The 14,801-nt window shown below is 28.5% G+C and overlaps 1 protein-coding gene across 3 annotated transcripts in view; it reads right to left on the reverse strand.

Annotated features, from left to right (window-relative positions):
* LOC142328964 (proton-coupled amino acid transporter-like protein acs) overlaps positions 1-14,801 on the reverse strand; it is a 109,816-nt gene that overhangs the window by 89,286 nt on the left and 5,729 nt on the right. Inside the window, exon 1 of one of the 3 annotated variants that reach the window (XM_075373185.1) lies at positions 5,884-5,906. The exons of 1 other annotated variant lie outside the window; for it this stretch is intronic. The gene's annotated coding sequence lies outside the window, so the exon portion shown is untranslated. Of the gene's footprint in view, positions 1-91; positions 550-5,883; positions 5,907-14,801 lie in introns of those variants that run through there. One more of the 3 variants, XM_075373182.1, reaches the window with a different exon arrangement.

Below are 14,801 nucleotides of genomic sequence, written 5' to 3' on the forward strand. Positions count from 1 at the left end.
TCAAAACATTATACTTATAGCTGAAACTAATCAAAAATTGATAATTAGAAATAAATAACTTAAGTTAACAAATATAAAAATAACTTCTAACCTTTCTTAGTTGTCAGATGTCTTACAATTAAAATTTAGACGAAATATTTCGTTTAAATTATAAATTCTTTAATTGAATATCGCATGGATAACTATTAAAACCGTACAAATATAATTAAAAAAAAACCACTGAAAATTTATTGAAAAGTAGATATAAAAATATTAATTTTAAAATAAATAAAAAATTTGTCTACTCTTTGACATTCAAATTTAGCTGGCTACTTCTCAACTACACAGAAATAAATAGCAATCGTCCACTACAAATATCATCAGGTTGGCTGTACTGAACTATACTGAACAGTATATACTTTGTAACTAAAACCTTTATAGGCACTGATGTGATTCGTACTACACTTGTAAATCGAATAAAGGAAAAAACCGTTGATCATCAATGAAGTAGCTTACTGTATAAAAATGCAACCGCTTCTACGCTTATGAACTGTCACAACATAACTAAATGATTGTCACTAAGGTTAACCCTTTTATACTGTAGTAACACGTAAAAGAGCAAGTTTAAAGTAACTGTTTTAACAGATTGCAGCCGATGTTTAAGAGATCATAATATATACTAGGCACCTACAATAGAATATCATCTCTCCCGGAATTTATCTACCATCAACAAACACATGAGCTTGCACAAAAGTAAAGTACAATGTAAAAATATCATTAAATTATTTAATTTACTTTTGTTCTAAAATACGCAATCATAAATAAGAAAACGTTATTTAAGAACGCTGTTTGGAATATTAAAATAAAATTAATGTAATACGATAGGAATTTAAAACCTATAACAAAATAAAAGACAATTACAAACTAAACTTGTCATATAATATTACTAGATATTTGTATACAAATGTATACAACATACACTCACACACACGCATGCACGCGCAGACATTTAGTAAGTTAATAACATTGTTGGTAAAATAAATTTTATTATAGTCTAATCAATCACAATAAATTATTTACTATATTAACAAAACAAATAACAGGGTATTTCATTCAAGTCTTCAGTGAAACATTTTCAATTATATAAAATTTTAAAGAATATAATCTAGTTTCATGTAAGTTATTATTATCACCACAAAAAAAAACTCGTGAGATTTATAAAAATTGTTACTAATTGTTTTATATTTTAATGCAACATAATTATTTTTCGGAGGATTTCTTCTTTTTTTTTAACTAACAAGTCGCATAGTTTTTTCGATTAATCTAATCTTTTAAATCAAAGTTGGCTTATTTTATCCTCAAACACTCTTTTCAAAAACAGTGAGATTTCATTTAATTATTAAGATTTATCTTTAAAAAAAAGAACCAAAAGAAAAATTACAGAAAAATAGGCTACTCTTTTTGAACTACATTCAATCTAAATCGATTTTACGCATGAATAAGTTTTGAAAAAATCGGATAATAATAATTCATCTTTTATTTGTATCTTCCCTGAATTCGGAAATTTTAGGAAAACATTTTTTCGATTATTGGTCATATATGGGATGGAACGGAAGGATAGCGGGAGATTTATGTACCTCCCTACTAATCGAAGAACCTGGACAAAAATCCGTTGCCGCTGTGTCTTTTTTATCGGGCAGGGATTTATTTATTGGCAGCTATATTTATTTTGTTTATTTACGGACATAATTATGTATTGCGTTCCGATCTTTTTAGATCAGATTGAAATATTAACCGAGGCTGAGCTTGGGAGACTAGCCGTATATGTGATTCGTTCTCCCGGTGTGATTCCCCTTCAGTCCGTCTGATGAAATCCTTTCGGTGCTAAAGCCTTCTGGCCTATCAGGAATACGCCTTTTAGGAGCCCTAGTATTTGGAGGATGTGATGCACTCCCGTCGCCGGAGGGAGTCGAATGTGCTGCCGGTGACATAATTTTAAAATTTAGGAAAGGAGGAAGGTTGGTTCGTCAAACAAAGTTAGGAAACTTTTTTCACTCGGGCTGTCTCCATCACCGCATCTCGGCTGGATTCAGGTCGGGCCGGGTTCAATCCGTAGTACCGGATCGATCTTCATTCTTCTTTCTGGTCATATTTAAATTAATAACTAATTCAGTTAGGAATGGTTATTAAAAATGAAGTCATTGTTAAAGTGAATAGGAAGATCTATGTGATAATTAAAAATAATTTTATAACAGTACGAAGTATATTAAAAAATAAAAAAAATAAAAATAAATACAGAAACTTCTACGTTAACAAATGCGAACAGTTTTCACAATATTTTATATTTCCGCTAGGATTATCGTAATTGATTGGAGTGTTATTTTCTGCTCTTCTTAGTAATGTTAGAGTGACAATGCTACGAAGGGTAGAAAATAACGCTCAAATCAAATGTGAACAGATATAGGAACTGTAGTAAAAGCTGATATTGTAGACTACTGCTCTTAAGAAAAGCATCGGCAATTAATTTTCATGTGAAAGTTATTTTCATGTAAGAGGTCGGCGACCAAGAAAATCCGACTTTCATGACGGATCGGAAGAATTTCTCTCTTTCACTAGGAGAATTCTGCAGCGAAGTCAGGAATGTATTTTTCACTCGTACAAAATCCATTTTTCATTTTAACAGAAAATCAGTGAGTAGGTAATCTGTATGAGTAGGTAACGTAAATCTGTATGTAATTGACAGAAACAAATAGATAAACAGGGGTGATTTTTCATAAACATACATATTTTCTTATTCAGCTTATCAAAACAATTTTATTGTAGGGATTAAATATTTAGAAATAACCTTTATCATTTAAATACTAAACAAAGACAACTGTCAACTGGAAAACCCTTGGTCCAAAAACACTCAAATCGGAAGAGAACATTGAAAAAGATTCGTTATTTAACAGTTAATGTGGAATATTTTTAGATTGTGTTTTACGTTTCACACGGGTGTAAAACTAAGTTAGGTATAAAGGAATCAACAAAAAGGATACTTTATTTATTTTTATTTTTTAAAGAAAATGTCAAAAATGAAATAAAATACTTAAATTAACAAAAATGTGGTTGGAAATAAAATTGTACAAATTTGATTATTTATCGTTTTTATGAAGCGAGTACAAACTAAAAGTAGAGATATTCTTGTGTAAAATTTAAGGAAAATATTGCTTAGTTATCCCAACACAATTCCACGCAACATTTCTAAATAAAATAATAAATATTTCTTAATTAAATTGGTCATAAGAATATTAAATGTGCATCGTACAAATCTACTTACCGGCGTGCAACGTGCGCATAAAAAAAATTTCCTTTGCAAATACGAGTAAAAGATTAACATAAAAGTTGGCAAACGAAATGACGTATGAGATTATTTATGTACGGTTAAATCGAGACAAGTCTTACTAAAATAAGTGAAATAAACATAAATTTAAAATATAATTCGAATAAATAATACATCACATTTAATTCATGAGTCATTATTTTGTGTTCAGTCTTTCCTAATAATACAGATAGAGAGTTATTTTCAAAAGTCTATCCTTTATTTTATTCACTAATAGCTTTCATGTAAGGTTTTCTTTATGTAGATAGAAAAAAATGAACCCACCGGGTTGGTCTAGTGGTGAACGCGTCTTCCCAAATCAGCTGATTTAGAAATCGAGAATTCCAGCGTTCAAGTCCTAGTAAAGGCAGTTACTTTTAAACGGATTTTAATACTAGATTGTAGATACCAGTGTTCTTTGGTGATTGGATTTCAGTTAACCACACATCTCAGGAATGGTCGAACTGTGAGACTGTACAAGACTACACTTCATTTACAATCATACATATATATCATCCTCATTCATCCTCTGAAGTAATACCTGAACGGTATTCCCGGAGGCTAAACAGGAAAAAAGGAAGAAGATAGAAAAAATGACGATAGATCATATACACACGGTTCGCGCTCGCACCCTTAGAAATTTTTTTAGTTCATATACTTGAAGAGCATTTTTCCAACGTCAGCCAAACTAAATTATAGGCCAATTTTAAAGAGGTATTTGATTTTGTGTGTGTATGTGTGTGCGTGTGCGCGCGTGTGCATTTACTTAAATAAAAACCAAACTCTGAAAATGCTCAAGATCACAGCGAAATAATCTATTCTTAAGAAAAAATTATATTTAATTAGAATGAAGTAAAGAAAATAAAATAAGTGCAATTATTTATATACATATATAAATATTTCTCCATAAATCGATTGTCATTTCGTTCAAAATAAAGTGCTTTAGATTTTATGTAATAAAAATATAACAGAACTAAATGGTAAATTCATTTAAAAAAATTGTAAGTCACCACCACTTTATGGTTTTAAAAACAAAAAAAAAAAAAAAACAGAAGATTTATTTCCTGTAAGAGATTAGTCTATTAAAAAATACATGATGAATTTATCAGAATATTTTAATCCCTACTTGACAAATAATTTTTGTTTATGAATTATAAAAGCGAACAGGGAAAAAACGAAATATTTTCAGACTTTTTCCTTTCCCGTCGAACGCTATAGCTGTAAAAGGGAAAGTATTGTAATCGGTCCAATTTGGGCTTGTGCGGTTTTCACCTGATCTTGACATTTTGACACCTAAGGAACCCAAAAACCGCATGGAAATTTTCGGAATGTTCGTTTGTACGTGTGTGTTTGGTGTCGCACTCTAAATCACCTTATATATCCAAAACTGATGGACCAATTTTGACCAAACGTGGTCAGATTACTTCTATGTATGGGGTATTAACGACAATAAATTTTCAACTTAAAAGGCCAATGGGTGAGGCTGTAGAGCAAGGTCACCCTCAGTATCTCGAGATTTCGCCTGATTAAGGTCTTATTTTTCTCAGGCACATTTGTTAACAATTAAAAAATAATATCTGCAAAAAACATTTTTTCGAAATCGCATCCACCCACCCAAAAAAATGCTTTAAACTAGAGTGTGAGTGGGTATACTGCATTACAGTACCCCCTAACATCACAGGAGCGCTATTGCAACACTGACGTGCTAAATTAAGTTGTGTGTGTATGCGTGTGTAAGCCGCGTGACAGGAAAGAATTAAAAAAATTTTAATAAAATGTATTTATTAAAAACAGAATATAAATAAACATGTAGATTTTAAATATGTATTAAATGAAACAAAATTTTGATATGTTTTGTTTTTAATAAACTTCAAAATTTTTACGTTTGTATTTAGTTTCTCTAAACTTTATACATTTCATTTTACTAAGAATCAAATTTTCTACAAGTTTTATTTTAAACCTTTACGTGTTTATTACCCAGTTAACATAGTTATTTTCCGGAAAATAGTGTAAAATAATATGTTTTTCGATCTCATCTTTTGTCTTGTACCCCAGATTTATCAAAAACGATTAAAAATACAGTTCTGAGACTTATTTTTTCAATTTTTCAGATCAGATTTCATATAAAATCACAAAATTTATTCCTTAATTTAGGTCCCAAGAATTATAGTCTGGCGTAATTTACTGAAGACTCCGAAATCGGGGCAAAATCTCTCACCAGCCAAGAAAGGTTTGTTACATCTTTCGTGAATCACTCTGAATGTACGTTCGTATATATATATATATATATATATATATATATATATATATATATATATATATATATATATATGTAATTTCAAACAAATGAGTTATAGCGGAAATTGTTATACCATATATATACACTGCTCCTTCAGAAGGAACAAAAAACCCAAAAATGCAAATAGTTTGTACAAAAATCAATTCAACAAGTTAGTTTCTAAAAAAAAAAAAATTCACTAGGAGTTAAAAAAAAAATAATTGAAAGTTGATGATACTTAATTTTATAAAAGGTATGGACATACAAGAAGAAATTAGATTTTGATAGAAGGCTGAAAAACAAAAGATAAAATTAGGATTTGAAGAGCTAAAAGAAGTATGTAAAACATGTACAATGGAATAATAATGTTAAAGATTAAAAAAAAAGCTAGGTTGAAATATACAAAAAATAAATTAACAACATATTAGGATCTACACTACATACAAGAAGCAGGTACTGATTCTTGCAAGTGATTTATTTAAATTACTGAATTTTTGAAATTAATAAAATCATTTATTTCTTTTTGGTAAAAACAAGTAGAAAAGAAGAAATTGAGTTCAAATAACTAGCAAAAGTCCAATCATAAAATTTTAAGATCAAATATGACAAAATAAATGTACTTATTAATAAAGACAAATCAGTTTGTTAGAATAAAATATATGATTCCCCTTTAAAATGTTTATCCACTACTACTGCGGCTTTGCTATTATTCTACAAAATAAAACAACTGTATTATAATAATAATAATAATAATAATAATAATAATAATATAAATAATATATATGTAAATGACAAATATTATGTACTGTATTATAAATGAACAAGTACAAAGATATACTGCATTAAGAGCAATTCAATTTATTATTTAAGTCTCTGTATGCACAGATCAATTACATACTAAACCAAAGTCAATGTTAATAAAGAATTATTAACAATAATGAATTGTATTCTTTTTTTACATTACATTAATAAACATAGATTTTTTTTTAATATGCGTTTTATTATATGATGTAAAGAGATACCAATTAAAACATTTATGTAATATTATATTATTTAAAAAAATAAATTACAAAAATAAAAATAGGACTATAATATTATATAATGTAAATATTTTATTATTATTTAGTGTATTTTTGACTAATATTTCCCTCAACCAAATCTAATTGACAGAAGATTGATAGTCAGAATACGATTCAAAAATCAGTGGGCTAAATGTGAGTTTCCCTAAAAATACAAAATATTTAAATAAGTAAAACAAAGTTTTTTTATTGTTACATGTTTAATATACTTGTATATCAGAGGAAATGTTCAAAATGTTTAAGGTCCTTCTCCTTTTATGCATTTGTGGCAAAGTTTAATCACCAAATTACAAATTTTATCCAGATTTACTAAATCAATTGAGTTTTTCAATTTACTGTTTGACGTGGTTCAGGTCATTTGAATTTGAAGAAAATATCACCCCAGAATGAAAAATTGTAAGACATCAAATCATATGACCTTATAGGCTTTTAGTAGTTCCTTAGTGTCATATATATTCAGGAAAAGGTCAGTTGAAATTGCAGAAACCTCAATCTCGTTGCTGAAATTGTACAGAATAATAAAGAGGTGTCTAATGTTGTTGATGAAACCCACTGGGTTGGTCTAGTAGCGAACGTGTCTTCCCAAATCAGCTGATTTGGAAGTCAAGAATTCCAGCGTTCAAGTCGTAGTAAAGTCAATTATTTTAACACGGACTTGAATACTAGATCGTGGATACCGGTGTTCTTTGGTGGTTGGGTTTCAATTAACCACACATCTCAGTAATGGTCGAACTGAGACTGTACAAGACTACACTGATACATATCATCCTCATTCATCCTCTGAAATATTATTTGAATGGTAATTACTGGAGGCTAAACAGGAAAAAATAAATAAAAATATTGTTGCTGAACATGAAAATGTAAAATATTAAATGAAGAGTTGTTTAATAGCTCAGGAATAATATTTCAAGAAATGAATTCCCTTTTACATTTTTGTTGAAATATTGTTCCAATATTCCTTGTTTTGTGATTTCACTCTGAACATGAGCATTCCAGGTATATTAAATTTCTTCTTCAGAATTATGTGAAGATTTTAATTAAACTAATAAGCATAATTATGATGGTTTAATAGGAAGGATGCTTCATCAAACTATATCACTAAGATAGAAAAATTAGAATCTGCTTCAAATGAATAATAAATTCCTCACAAAATTCCACCCATCTGTTATTATCATCTTTATGAAGCGCAAAAGTGATTTTGGTCATTAATACTTTAACATTAATTCCTTTAGAATCTCTCATAAACTTGTTCTGAATATCTCTAGCCCAATCAAAGCATTTCTGATAGATGTCTGAAACCTCTTTACTAATGTTTCTACAAGTTTTTTAATTTTTAAGTAATTCTTGCTTTTGGCCTTTCGGATTGTGGAAAATTTCCAAACCCTCTAGTACTTTCAAATTTTATGTTCAGCTTATGCAAATTTCATACAATGCGATTTGCTAATTACAATAATCTCATTTGAACTTACTCATGCATGGATAGCTGTAGTGTCCTTATTACTTTTCTACCCACACTGAAGTACAATATATCATTAATACTAGCTTCAAATTCAGCTAAATTCAACATGTGTTTAACTGAATCTTGACCAGTTTTTTACAGAATCATAGAACAAATTCTACAACTAACCAATCAGCAATCCAGTCATCAAATCAATTTTTTTTGTTAAATTAGGAAAATCTATAACTATTTAATTATTTTTAAGCAATTATCCAAATATTCATGCTGAAAGAGATATAAACCTGAATAAAATATATATGATAGAAAGCTATAAGATACAAATCATTCACCTAACCTATTAGTTTAGATGGGCAAGATTAACATCAATGAAGATCAATAGTTCTAACTTGCTCTTCATAGATGGTTTAATATTTGGATCTCTAAATGTTTACTCTAATATATTTATTAAAAAAAAATTTCATTAGATGCAATAAGGATATGCATTCTTAATCAATCTGAAAGAAAGGTGACTTCCATATTTAATCTGTCACAACTACCTTATAAGAAAAGGTATATACTAAGCATCTATTGATATTTATAGTCTCCCTGATAGCTTAAAGGATACTTTTTAATGGAAATGATATACTTTTCACAATAAATTGCTGTACATTGCACTGATAAACATAATTTTTGTTTCCTAATATGCAATACATGATTTTAATCTATTTTTTGATGCTGAAAATGAATATGAACTCAGAATCGTTCTATCACTCACCATTTTTGAAAAACTTTTTAATTTTAATTAAAGGATTTTTGTTCATTTTTCAATGTCTATTTAGCATTTTAAGCTCCTATATTGTGTTTTGTTAGCTCATTTTTTATTGTTTAACTTTGTTAACATAATTTGTAAGCCATAAATAAACAATACTATACAGTGAATTAAATTATATCATAGTCACATATTATGACATCATATTTAATACTGAAGAGTGAGCCTTCATTGACAAGATTAATAATTAATGTCTGTGCAGGTAAAAACATGTAGCCGAAAACACAGCTGTGTTGTTTATATTAAGCACTGGATTTAGGAATGAATTAATTTTGCTCAGTCTTATTGCTGTCTTAACTTTGTTAACAGTGCAGTGTCATAATGCCTCGAAATTGTGTAAATGATGTGGATGCCTTTTGTTATGTATGTGGCGAGTTTAAGGTAAAATCAAATATAAAAAACATTACACCTTTCATTAAAAAAAGCATATCATTTGTACTTTCAGTGTAAAACTGGTGATATGGATAAGACATGGGCTCCTCATATAGTATGCACTAATTATATTTAAGAGATTAGCTGAAAGGTACACAGAAGGTGTACCTATGTATCATAGTGTATCATAGTGTACCTATGTATGTAGGTACACAGAAGGTGTACACATTTGGTGTATCTATGGTTTGGCGTGAACCAAAGGATCATGTAATCGACTGTTACGTTTGTTTAACAAGTGTGTCTGGAATTTCTAAAAAATCTAAACATACAGTAAAATATCCTTCATTGCAAACGCAATCAAGCCTGTACCTCACAGTGAAATTGTTTTAGTTCCTGAGCCACCTGTGAATGTATGTTTCAAAAGCAGTGATGAAGAATCAGGCAGTACTGAAGTAAACAACAATGATTTTGATTTTGAATTATCTTCCAATAAGCTACATATTATATCACAAGGTGAATTAAATGACTTTGTTAGGGATTTAAATTTATCAAAAAATCAAGCTGAACTGTTAGGATCAATACTGCAAGGCCATGTAAAATTATAAATTTTACAGATTTTAATTTTTTTTAAGCATAAATTATTTAAAACTAAGGGTGATAGAATAATTATATTTAAAGATCTGTAATGCACACAAAAAAATAATTCAAGAAATGGCATCACACTTATAGAAACATTAAACATTTTTTTCTTTTCTCAGTTTTATCAATTAATTTGTGGAGTCCCATCCACTTGGATAAAGGCGAGGGGTGACAATGAATTTAAATTTATATTTCCATCAGATTTCAGTTTTGAACTGATGTTGGTTCATTAGATGTTTTCTAGAGTTATAACTGACTAACTGGATTAATTGAAATTCATTCATAATTGTTTTTAATTATACTATTTTAAGTGTTTTAAAAATCTGTCACCTTATGACTTTTTTGTTTGTTTAACTTGGATTTTTAATAGTTATAGTTGAATATGATTAAAACTATAAATCCTTACATAGATTAAAAAATTTGTTGAACAGTATGATGAGCATCAAAACATTTTAAAATATCCAAATTTATAAACATCTTATTATAAAATTAATGAAGCATGACCTTTCAAAGGATCTTTCAGAGCTAATTTTCAGAACCTTCTTCAGTGTACTTTCTGATAGTCCAGTAGTTAATGGCTTAAAAAGCTTAGGAAACCTCTTTAGACTGTAAGTGAAAAAAATATATTTGATCTATGTTGTGGCAATGTTATTTGAATATGTTGTTTTAGTCAATGTTATGTATTTCTAAATTTCACGTTCAAGTGTATAATTTTTCTTCATTTTTATGTGCTTTGTGTAAACTTTGCATATCTTTTTCTATGACCTGATTTAGAAAAGTTGATTCTGCTTTTATGCTTAGTGCCTGTGTATTTGGTTGAGGGCATGTCACCCAATATACTGTAGCATTTGGTATAATCAGTTTGGCATAATTGTACCATTTGCTTTAACTTATGTGCTCAAAGGATCTGTTTATCTGCATGTGCTTTGTTAGTTTAATCTTGTCTACATTTTTTGTTATTTTAAAAGTGACACAGTAATCTACTTTTCTAAAAGTGTTGGCATTTTTGTAAGACTATTAACTGTTCTGTACTTTCTGTCAAAAAAAAAGTCTATTTTTGACTTTGTTCCATATTTTACATAGTATATTATTTGCAAGTGTAGATGAGTAGTCTACACAAGCTGTCACTTGCAATTCAGTATCAGATGTTTTGTTATATTAGTCTTTTTAAATGTAGCTGTCATTACTCACTAAAAAAAGAATAACAATAAGAATTTAACACATCATCTCAGACAGAAAGGAGCAGGTTTTATATTTAGCATATATTTTTTATTGGTAAATGATTTAATAAATAAAATAATTACTACCAATTTTTTGATTTACAGTGTTTATTTCAGATTTTCTTATGCCTGTCACACATGTAAACCATTAATAGTAAGATTTGTTATCTCTGAGAGTAATGATGTTCTCTATACAGACAGTCCTGTGGTGTACAGAGTGAAGCTGTCATTTGTATGGAAGAATATTACCAATGTTTCAGTAGATGTTGCATGCTAACAAAAATGGAAAACCATTTCATTCCTTATGGGAAAGTTAAAGGGACAAATAGTCTGTAAGAGAGGGTAGAAATTTTCAGCAGGATTACTAGAATAACAGTAAGCCTGGCATGAAGTACTAATTAATCATGATAATGGCATCTCTTGTTAAGGAGTAAATTGTGTCTAACATGAGATTACTTTCAGTCTGTTTACTCCTTAGACTTCTCTACATTTAAATTAATGTCTTACTAATACATTTTAACTACAATACAAGGTACTATATATTGCATTATGAAACCCAGTAAAGGTTATTTTTGTAGAAATACATTATTATAAAATAACACGTAAATGGTGGGTGGACTAAAAAAAAAACCAATTATCTAAATCATATTAAATTAATTGATAATGATAGCAGAGGTAAGCATCATCTCTCTAACTGCATATTAAATATCTATTCATAGCTAAAACAAAAATTTTCCATTCAAGAAAAAACTATGAATACTCACTGAATAAATGTGTAATCATTACATTAATAAAAAGAAGTCAAAAGTTCATTTAAATTCAGAGATTCTTTGTTGAGCATCTATTATTAATAGTAATTAATAAATGAGAATAAAAATTACAGTAATAAATAAACCATTCCTTACTTAATAGAACAATATAAACAATGTAATTTTTCTAACAATGATTTTAAATGTTATTAATAAATGTTATTGTTATCATGACACACAATAATTTTAACTGAACGATCATTCATAAAATATATAAGCACATAAAATAAATTAACCATAACACAAATTTTAAATACATTTTAAACAAATTTATCCCAATAGATATATATTTTTGGATATTAAATTTCTTCAGCAATTCTTATTAAAATCAAATTCATGTTTGATCATCAATACAATGAACCTTATAACCAAATCAATGTGAAGTTCAGCTGCTATAAAAACATTAATTAAAACTATCGATGAATACTGCAATAAGATTTTTTATACTAACAGTTCCTTTCCCATTAAAATTTATATTTGATTAACAAGCAAGACAGATAGGTTTATAAATAGAACGAAACTATTCATCTTAATTAATAATATGTAAAAAGCAATAAAAGATGTATAATTTAATTTGCAATAATGACTGATTCAAATTGTATATAATGTTTTTTTTAACTGCTTTTAAAAAATGAAGTAGATGGCTGTTTTATGTTGGTTTTCTAATATTTCTTCAGTATATAGATGTGTTTGCTAAATATTGGAACTATGGGAATGTTAGGAGATGGATGAATCTTAATTGAAATCAGATTAGTATTTTTTTATTTTTTGCTTTTACGACCTCATAGCATCACTTTAGTTCAATTTCTGGGCCAGTCCATTTTGTAATCGGTTCTATTTCCGAATTGTGTGAGTTGTTTTATTCTTGCTTCTTTTTTTTTGCCCACATCTTTTAGAGGTGTTCTGATCTTTGGCGCCTTTCCTCATCTGAATACATCCTATTGGATTTCTTTTTAATTTTAGGTTCAAATGTTATCATATTAGTTTTAATTAGTTTGTCGTATTTCCCAGATTTTGTGATTAGATCTTTGGAGATTCTCAACTCTTCCATACCTTTTCGGACTTCCTTTATCCATTTCGGTTTTGTTGTTCTTTCCCAGTATAAGTTAATTATTTGGTTTGCAAGTCTGGTGTTTTCTGCTCTAAGTAAGTGCCACAAGAATGAAATTCTTTTTTTCCTGAAAAAATTTGTTAATGCGATAATTATTTTATATACTTTTTCATTTGGGATTATCCTCCACTGTCCATCTACTATGTTTTTCTTGTTTATGCATTTTCTGATTATCTTCCTTTCTATCTTTTTGATCCTTTCTACTTCTCCAATTTTGTCTTGCTGGTGTATTGTATTTCTGGTAGAATTACTGTTTGGTAATGTCTGATTTTAGTTTTTGTCAATAGGCATTTCCTATTGTATATGTTTTGGGTAGTTATTAATGATTTTTTTAGTTTCTCAGTTCTTTCTTGGCAGTTTATTTTCTCATTGATGTTATGTGTTATGGTATCTCCTAGGTATTTCAATTTTCCCACTAGTTCCACTTTGTTTCCATTTTCGTTTACATGATTAATGCGTAGTGAATCCCTAACCATAATTTTAGTTTTTTCATATGATATTTTCAAACCTATTTTTTCAGCAAGTTGTTCTGGTGTTTCTATTTGGGTACTAGCCTCTTTTATATTGTTTGAGAGGAGGGCTAGATCGTCTGTGAAACCCATGCAGTTTACTTTAATTTTTGTTCCAATTTTTATTCTTTCCAGATTTAATTTTCTCCATACTCTAATTATATATTCTAGTGTGCAGTTAAAAATAATGGGGATAATACATTTCCCTGTCTCAATTCCATTTTTACTTCAAATGCATCTGATATATCTCCTTTGAATTTAATCTTTGACATTGTGTTTTTTTTAAAGTTAGGCTGATCATTTTGATTAGTTTTGTATGCAGCCAAAGTTCCTTAGTATTTTTAATAGGGGTTCCCTATGTATGCAGTCATATGCCTTTTTAAAATCTATAAAGAATATTACCAGTTATTTGTCTCTTGATTTGTAATAATCGATTATGAGTTTTAGGTTTAGTATCTGTTCTGGGAAGTATCTTCTTCTGGATCTAAACCCTCCTTGGTATTCTCCTAATTCATTTTCTAGTTGGTCTTTTATTCTGTTATAGATTATTCTAGATAATACTATGTGCAATCTAATAAGTATATCCCTCAGTAATTATCCAGGTTTGTTTTTCTTCCTTTTTTGTGTATTGGGCATATTATTAATATTGTCCATTTTTTTCAGATTTCTTCATTTTCCCATATTTTTTGGGTCGCTCCTTGTAGACTTATTATCGCATTTTCTCCTGCGTTTTTCCATAATTCTGCAGTTAGTTGGTCTTCATCACTTGTGATTAGTATTTATAAGTAACATTTATTTATTTTTCTATATTAAGGAATGCAGTTCATGATTACAAATAAAAATAAAATAAATTATTCTTAAAAAAATAATACTAATTTAAAAAAATTCTGTTAACAATGAAAGCAAAATATAAATTTTTCTTTGATCATCATATGGATAGATTAGGACTACAAAAGACAATATTATAAAGACATTCTCAATAAATGCTAATGGTAAAAACTTTCACCTTAAAAAAATAAATATGAAAAGGATTTCAAAGAAATGGCATGAAGAGGTTATTATTAAGCATGAGCTAAAGCTATCTGGAGTAGAAGAACATATTGTTTTTCAAGTTGATTTTTCCAAAAAAATTTTCTCTAGTTCAAGTGAAATTACTTTAAATGTCAGAATAACATAA

The sequence above is a fragment of the Lycorma delicatula genome, chromosome 8 (assembly GCF_047948215.1).
Source record: "Lycorma delicatula isolate Av1 chromosome 8, ASM4794821v1, whole genome shotgun sequence".
NCBI classification, from domain to species: Eukaryota; Metazoa; Arthropoda; class Insecta; order Hemiptera; family Fulgoridae; genus Lycorma; species Lycorma delicatula.